Source organism: Ochotona curzoniae, unplaced genomic scaffold, assembly GCF_017591425.1.
Source record: "Ochotona curzoniae isolate NIBS_2020 unplaced genomic scaffold, NIBS_Ocur_1.0 scaffold_2587, whole genome shotgun sequence".
NCBI lineage: Eukaryota > Metazoa > Chordata > Mammalia > Lagomorpha > Ochotonidae > Ochotona > Ochotona curzoniae.
In genome coordinates this window covers 962,140-970,424 of record NW_024467096.1, presented here as the reverse complement: position 1 = coordinate 970,424, position 8,285 = coordinate 962,140, and the positions used below count along the sequence as shown (strand labels likewise).

At 41.8% G+C, this 8,285-nt stretch overlaps 1 long non-coding RNA gene across 1 annotated transcript; it reads right to left on the bottom strand.

The window, feature by feature from the left end:
* Positions 1–4,631: 4,631 nt before the first annotated feature.
* LOC121171292 lies at positions 4,632–7,246 on the bottom strand. The gene is made up of 3 exons (XR_005886107.1): positions 6,707–7,246; positions 5,702–6,298; positions 4,632–4,867 (listed from the first exon to the last, which is right to left on the bottom strand). It is a non-coding gene; the product is annotated as an uncharacterized LOC121171292 (long non-coding RNA).
* Between the last annotated feature and the right edge of the window lie 1,039 nt (positions 7,247–8,285).

Sequence of the window (8,285 nt, the reverse complement as noted above, 5' to 3'; positions counted from 1 at the left end):
ATGTCCTACACAATCATCAGAGTAGACCAGAAAGCATGAAAGTAGAGAATATGATCCTGCTTACTAGTTAAGCCTAGAATAAGGCATAGATTTCAGAACTGCCTTTTTCATCTGTCAACCATATGATCTTCAGCAGCTCATCTACAACTCAGCTCCTAAAAAATGGATAAATATAACAGAATTGGTATGGTAATAGTTAATCAAAAATAATTCATGGTGGACAGAATCAGGCTGTACTGTAACACCCATTGGTTCATGTAGAAGACAGGGGGGGAAACAGAACTAGCCCACCAGCATGTGCAACCACCAGCGTATGCATAAGCTGACTAGGGCAGCAGACTGTGCTGCATCCTGTAATGGCATGCACACACAAGAATCAGGTCTGGGATCATCTCAAATGAAATTTCTTTGGGGATCCCTCCAATCAAACTGCTGGTCTCAGAACCCCAACGATGAAGTACAGGTTCCATGGACTGACCATGGAGCACATGTGTCAAAGCTGAGGCTCCTCAGAGGCTCAGATGGAACAGCAGACAGCAAATCCAAGTGTACATGTAGGATATGGCAGTCCATTGGAAACTGCAGAAGACACATGGTACCACAACAGAGGACAGAACAAATTGGTATCTACCCCAGCCATGTGTTGGCAGTGAAAATCTGGGCAAATGGAGACTCTAAAATGAACTATGTCAGCCAGTGGATTCTGGAGAGATTTCATCATGCTTGGAATGGTGAAATTGGCAGCAATTCAGAACAGTTGAACTACTGAAAACACTTGAGCAGTGTTCTTGGCGCATGCCCACATCAGGGACCTGGGATGGGTGGGAGGCTGAGTGGGGCTTCTCTCTTTATCTCTCCCCTTCCCCCAGATACAGAAAAAAATAATAATATTGAAACAATGATCTTACCCACTTTCCTGCAGCCCTTTGACCCTTTGTGCCCTAATCAACTATGTAAAGATTACAAAATAAAATAATTTAAAAAGAATTATCCATAAGTACATAGGAAAAACATAATTAAGTTTTTCTCAAAACCATCTCTTACAAACCCCCCATTTATTGGGATTGGTGGGATTATGAAAAGAACATAGACTTTGGAACTGACTGAGTTGAATTCAAATTCCAATGCCATCATTTACTATTTCTATGCCTACATTAGCTTTGTCACTACAACAAATTGCCCAAAAAAACTTACGTCGAGTTTATTTAACTCACATTTTAAGCAGTAAGCTGGCCCATTGATTTGACTTCTGAAGCATTGGCAGAAAGCTCACCTGCTGAGCCAGGAATTAGAGAGAGTGGTTGGGTGGATTCTTGGGCTTTTATAACTAGTCCTCTTGGAAGAACTACCCTCTGGTGGCATTCTCCCAGTGACATAAGAACCTTCCAATGGGTCCACTCCCTAAATATCATTTTCTTACACCATTATTACTTTCAGGTGTAGATAGCTGTGTAAGCTTGGAAGCAAAATCGTGTTCAGATCATAACTTCTTAGAGCCTCACTTTCTTCATTTGGAAAATGGAGATGTTAAAATCTGTCAGTGATGTTTGCAGTGCTGAAGATGCCTAATACAGGAATGCAATAACTAGAATGAGGATATGCCCATCGCCCACTGGCATCTCCTTTTTGGATGTTACTACTTTACTCCCCTTTACCTCTACTGTAAACAAGGCACTGCTAGATGCTAGTTGAAATGGCAACAATCGTTTAGAGAAAAGACAGTTATCTTTTTTTTTTTTTTTTACTTGAATGCGAAGAAAGAAGAGAGGTTCAAGGATAAAATTGTGATTGGCCTTCAAGAATTAGGAAATAACATTGTGTTCTGAGAGTTTGTCTATACAATCAGTCCATAATAATATGAGAATATGCAAAGTCATCTTAAAATGATAGTGTAGATTATTAGCCAAATAAGACTTGTTATTAGTACTGCTTCAAACTAATGATGTGAGTCACTTATGTAGACATGGAACTAATATCCTACAACCTGTCTCATACACAATAACTTAGAATTTCCATTGAGGGAAAAAAAAAAAAAAAACAGAGTAATGTGTCATTCAGAAGAGGGTGGTCCGTCAAGGAAATGTGGGGTAAATGCACACTTAGCAGTCCTGGCTCATGCAAGCAGTTCAAGAGTAGGGTCCTCAACAACAGTGGCTAAAACACCTAGACCAATTCGAAGGTAGATTCCTGCTGAGGACACAGGGCTCCAAGTAAACAGGCCTGAGGTTGTTTACCATTTGACTCCTCCAACTCCCCTCATTCCTTGCTTACCGGGCAACTCTCTAATGATCTTTCTTACCAAGTATTTGGCCTTTAGGAAGCAATGGGGAAGATTAGGCCAAATGTTTCCCAGTGTCAATGAAAAAACTGGCATTCTATTTATAGGTCAGCTTCTGGTAGGTTAGGATGAGTCAGCATCTCTGAAACTGACCAATTCAGAGGCCCCACCAAGATGAGGTGTCTAATGCTGCAAAGCTGAGGGCCTGACCCAGAGCCCAGGAAGTTCATGAGCACAGATGTGCCCCAACCAGGCCTCAGGAAGTCAACCAGGCAGCTAGCTCCTCCTAGAGCAGAGGTACTAAACAGCTCATTTCCAAGGGAAGCACGCTGTGAAGCCCTTCACATAGTGTGTGCTTTATTGGATGCATACACTTAGGGGATGTGGTGGGGGAGATAGGGGAGGGAGGGGGATGACAGGAGGTAGGAGTTGAGGTTCTTGCAAGAAGAGTCCTTCAGAAAGTTTGTTTGGTCTTAAAGGGCCTTCCTGTGTGTTGACTCATTTGTTACTTGCAACAATCCGGGGAAGCAGGGCAAGCTTACAGCACTGTTTCTCTTATTTCAGAAAGCAGAAATCTGAGCATATGGGGAACTGACCCGAGATCCAAAGTAAGTGGCCCAGCTAGGAACAGAATCGAGACTTTTGACTCCTGTAGTATTGTTCTCACTTCCCCACTCCTATAATAAGGAAAATACCTTGGAGCTACAGAAACAACTGAATGAGTCAGAGTGGGGCCAGTGTACATGTGTATAAGTGAGATAGAGTTAAGGGCACTAAGAGAAGTTAGTAGGAGAAAAGAGACATTGAACCAATGGTGGTAATAGTTGGGAACACTCCAATTCTGTTCCTACCTAAGAAAATTGAAGTTGATTCAATTGTGATTTGATGTAAAGCAGCAGATTATTTACTGAACCTCTACTGTGTACCCACAGGCGCATAGCTTGAAATTTTTATGTCATGATGAATGACCCTGAAATGTTTCCTTCTTTAATGGCAGCATCCTAGAATGTAGCCCACAACCAAGGTATTTAAGAGCGAATGGGGGAGGGGAGGGAGGCAGGCCCAGCACGGTGGCCTAGCAGCCAAAGTCCTCACCTTGAATGCCCGGGATTCCATATGGGTGCCAGTTCTAATCCCAGCAGCCTCGCTTCCCATCCAGCTCCCTGCTTGTGGCCTGGGAAAGCAGTTGAGGACAGCCCAAAGTTTGGGACCCTGCACCCACATGGGGGACCTGGAAGAACTTCCTGGCTCCTGGCTTTGGATCAGCACAGCACTGGCCCTTGTAGTCACTTAGGGAGTGAATCAATGGACAGAAGATCTTCCTCTCTGTTTCTCCTCCTCTGTAAATCTGGCTTTCCAATACAAATAAATAAATCTTTTTTAAAAAAGAGGGAATGGGAAAAGGAAGACACCACAATTAGAACTCAGGCAGCCAAGACCATTTGGAAGTTTGGGCTTGATGACATCTCATCAGAGATGGCTGTGCAAAATCCTTGCTGGGAAAAGACAAAAAAAAAAGATGCAGATTCCTCAACACTTTTGATCAATGTGTTTTACCACATATTCTAGTAAGTTTTCAAAGTCAATCCTGTGAGTTTTTAAAAAATGTTTTTTGACAATTTCATGAACACAAAAATCCAGATTTCAAGACTCAAGAATTATGAAAGAGGTCCCCGGGCATGTCTTCTGCTTTGCTACAGGCTTCCATGGTTTACAGCTGGGTCGAGGGCTTTCAGCCAGACCAGACTTTAGGAGCTGCTTTAGTCTTCATGCGTTGATAACAGATTGGTCTGGTTTTTTTTTTTTTTCCTGTAAATCTGCACATTTGGTGCCAACACCCCGGGGTGGCAAAGGGAGAAGCATTAACTGCCTGTTCCTCACCCAGTGGGTTCCTGTCTGGCTGGATCAGCCTCCCACCTCTCTCTCAGGCTGATTCATCAGGCTCAGTCTATTCAATCAGATGGAACTTCTATTTATGTATTTTAATAGCATGTATTTAAGAGACCCTATTGAGTCTGAACTGACAGAGGTTTGATGGAGTGTGGAAGTGCTGAAAACCAGGCTCACTTGGCAAATGACTTCTTCCCCAAAACCAGATACCTTAAATCACTTCCACACATATATTGCCAAGGGCTTACTTGTGTGTGTGCTCAGCTTTGAGTTAAGATAGTTAAGCTAAGGTGATTAAATAGCTAAATAATCAGAACCCATATCAAGCAACTCATGGGAAATGGCCATCATCTCTAATGATGAGAAAAACGAAACAGAGGATGTAACAGTTACTGGGCACCTTGATTCAATGAGCTGAATGCTCTTTCCTGCACCATGTTCCCTCTCACCAACCTGCTATTGCTTCTGCTATTGCCTTACCTTTAAAGGATACAGCTCCCCTGTCTGTCATGCTCATTCAATTCTGATTCTTGTTTTTTTTTTTTTTTTAATAACACCAAATCCGACGTTCTCTGAAAGTTTTTGCTCCCAATCTCCAGGCAATAATGATATCTTTCCTTCATAGCCTTTATTGTTAGTAGTATGCCTTTAGGATCCTCAATTTAGTCACAGCCTACATTGGAGTACCTCGACAAGTTCCTGAGAAAATTAAATTAATGGGTATATGTATTTTATTGTGAAAGTCTTATATATTTCTTTTATAACATGCATTTTCCATGAACTTCTTGAAGAAAGGGCTGTAAGACTTGGGAATTCAACAACTGTGCAAGCTCATTAAGGATAAAGCTCAATGTACATATATTTAGTTAATATTTGTTCAGTACCCACTTTGAAACCTAAGCACAACTGTGAATAAGTATAAATAAAGAATAATTCTTGTTATCAAGAAGCTCACATATATTAAAATTGTTATTGTAATGGGATCTTTATGTTTCTGAAAAGCATTTAACATAATGCCAATCAGATAGTAAGCCTTCTATAACTGGATATTATTGTTTATCATTTTTTTGAGACAAGAAGATTGGGAAGTAGGAATAAGAATTGAATAAAAAAGTTGCAACTTTTAAGATGCTTTTGGGGCCTGGCATCGAGATGTAGTAGGTTAAGCTGCTTGCCTGCCACACCAGCATGCCATGCAGTTGCTGGTTCAAGTCCCAGCCATTCACTCCTAATCCAGCTCCCTGCAAATGTTTCTGGGGAAGCAACAGAAGATAGCCCAAGTGCTTGGGCCACTGCACCCATACGGGAAACCTAAGTTTTTGCTCTCAATTTCTGACTGACAAACTCCTGGTCATTGCCACCATTTCGGAAGTGAACCTGTGGATGGAAGATTTCTTTCTTTCTTTGTAATTCTGCCCTTCAAATGAATAAATAAACCTTTCTTTTAAAGAAAAAAAAAAGATGTTTTTGGAAGCCAGTAATGGGAAATCCAATTCAAACGACTTAAAAAGTAAAGAAAATTGATTGACTTACCTAACTGAAAAAGTCCAGAGACAGAATAACGAAGGACTGGTTATGATTCAGTCATGGCGTTGGCTTCACTTCTTTGAAATTGCTTTAGTATTGGCCCTCCCTCTGTGTTGGCATAATCCTTAGACTGGGAGTAAGATGACTGCTTGTAGTTACAGGCTTCACATTTACACACAACATCCAGAGAGAGAATTCATCTCTTCTGATGGCTCTCTTAAAGGTGTGAATACTTCTTTTCTCAAATCCCAAACTTTCTTCTCATCTTGGTATACCCACTGAGTCACAAGCCTTTTTCTCAACCAATTCCTTGACCATAGATTGCTGTGGATTGCTTGGCCAAGGCTAGTTCACTGGCTCAGGCACTGGTAATAGGATGAGATTAGTGTATCAATTAAGACAGCCTTCTTATACAGACATACAGCCAAACCCCAGATCTCAATGGCAGAAGAAAACATTATGTATTCTTACTACATGTCAGTGGAAATCAGCAAGGGGAGCTCCACCACTGTTGTCATTCGAGGACTCGGGATGATTATGGCTTCATCCTGACACATGATTTATCATTCATAACAGCACTTTCACAATAGCACTTCCAAAAACCTGTGCCAATGAAGCGGTATCAATCAGTCCTGTTCATATATTATTGGTCAGAGTAACTCACCTGGGCACTCCTAAGTTTACTTATTTAAAGATTTATCTAAAAGGAAGAATGCAGAGAGAGAGAGGGAGACAAAGAGAAAGAAAGGAAGAAGCAGAAGAGACAGAGAGATACCATCTGCTGGTTTACTCCTCAAATGGCCAGAGTTTCATCTAAGTCTCGCATATTGGTGGCAGGCACCCAAGATGAGTAGCAACGACAAAGTCATCATATAACTTGGAACAGAAGTCATACTGTTATGCTAGAATAAGGTCTTGAGAAGCAATCTCTAACAGTAACAGAGACTTGCACTAAATGGTACACATAGAGAAAATGGAAGCAAATGATGGAAAATGGAGGGCAATTTTTACCTATGAGATATGGAAACAAACATGAGGCCTGTGTCCCATTGGGCTGACAGGTGTTGGAGAAAGGAAGTCCCTATGGGAAAAAAACAGTGCAAGTTTACATTAGAGCCATGTTTCTACCCAGGGGATGTGGTACAATATGAAAGAAAGAACTCTGGATTTGCAGTCAGAATACATGAGTTTGAGTCCCAGCATTGAATATAAATAGTTCTTTTTTTCCTCAGGACTTCACATGAAGATCCAGTGAGGTAGAAAATCCCTGTAACAGAATAAAAGTCCCAATAGATGAATGAAATTATAACTGTGATGTGGGTCAATGGGAGTTCTGATGGTTTAGGGATAGGCAAGACACATTCCCCATTTGAATAGGGCTAGGGGAAAGACAGAAGCTAAAGTAGGGATTATCAGTTAGATGATAAGCAATGTCTTGACCAGGATGTTTTAATGGCAAGAGTTAAAGACCCAACTCAAATTAGCCTAAGGGGTAAAAGAGGTTATGACCCATGTGATAGAAATAATTGCAGGGGCAAAAAAAAAAAAAAAAAAAAAAGCCTTTAAGTGTCACCAGAATCAGGTGCTCAAGTGCTGGAACTGGAAATCTATCACTCGACCTGGAGTCTTTGTCTTTCCCTGTGTCAGTTTGCTTTTCAGTCAGGTTGCCCTCAGATGATGAAACAATTGCCTTAACAGTCACCAGTTCCATTCCAACAGCTTGGTAACTTTTTTCATTTTCACAAAAATCCTGGGTAACATTAGCCTGGTTTGTACCTCCTCTCTGAGTCAATCACTGGTGTCAATCCACTTTGCTGGCTCACATGCAAAGTGGAGAAGGGAAGCAAACCATTCATCCATCACATAAGTAGCTTTGAAAGGCTAATTGCAGGGGCTGGCATTGTGGCACTGTGAGTTAAGTTGCTGCCTGCAATGTTGGCATACCACATGGGAATCAGTTCCAGCTTTGACTGCTTCACTTCTGATCCAACTCCTATTAGTGTGCCTAGGAAAGCTAAGGGAGATGGCCTGAGTGCTTAGGGTTCCCACCACCCATTTGGGAGGCTCGGATAGAGTTCTAGGCTCTTAGCTTGGAGTAGAGTCAGTTCTAGCCATTGTGGTCATTTGGGAAGTGGATCAAAAAATGCAATATTCTCTCTCTCTCCTCTCCTCTCCTCCGCCCCATCCCCAAAACTCAAGTAAAATAAATCTTTTTAAAACAAACATACAGAAAGCACTAACTAAATACACTTCAGGGGATGGGAGTTAGTGAGATGAGGTTGCTGCTGAAATAGAGATCTGAGTCAAAGAAAGGACAACAGGGACAGACTTGCCAGCTGCTGAAGTGGCCCAGCCCATTCACCTTTGGTAAAGCACCAGTTTAGGCAGGCAAAGCAGCTGTCACCATGGGCTTTCAGTCAGCTTATGGACATGCTTTCTCCCAATGTAGGTGGTCCTGGATGTGGGCAGGGGTGGGAAAGTGGTGTCACTAGAAAAGGACAGCTGCTGCGGAAGACATGGACTCAGCTGCCTGTTAATGCTTCCACAACAGCACAGTTGAATGAGTCTCAGTGGGAAAAGCAGCAAAGAA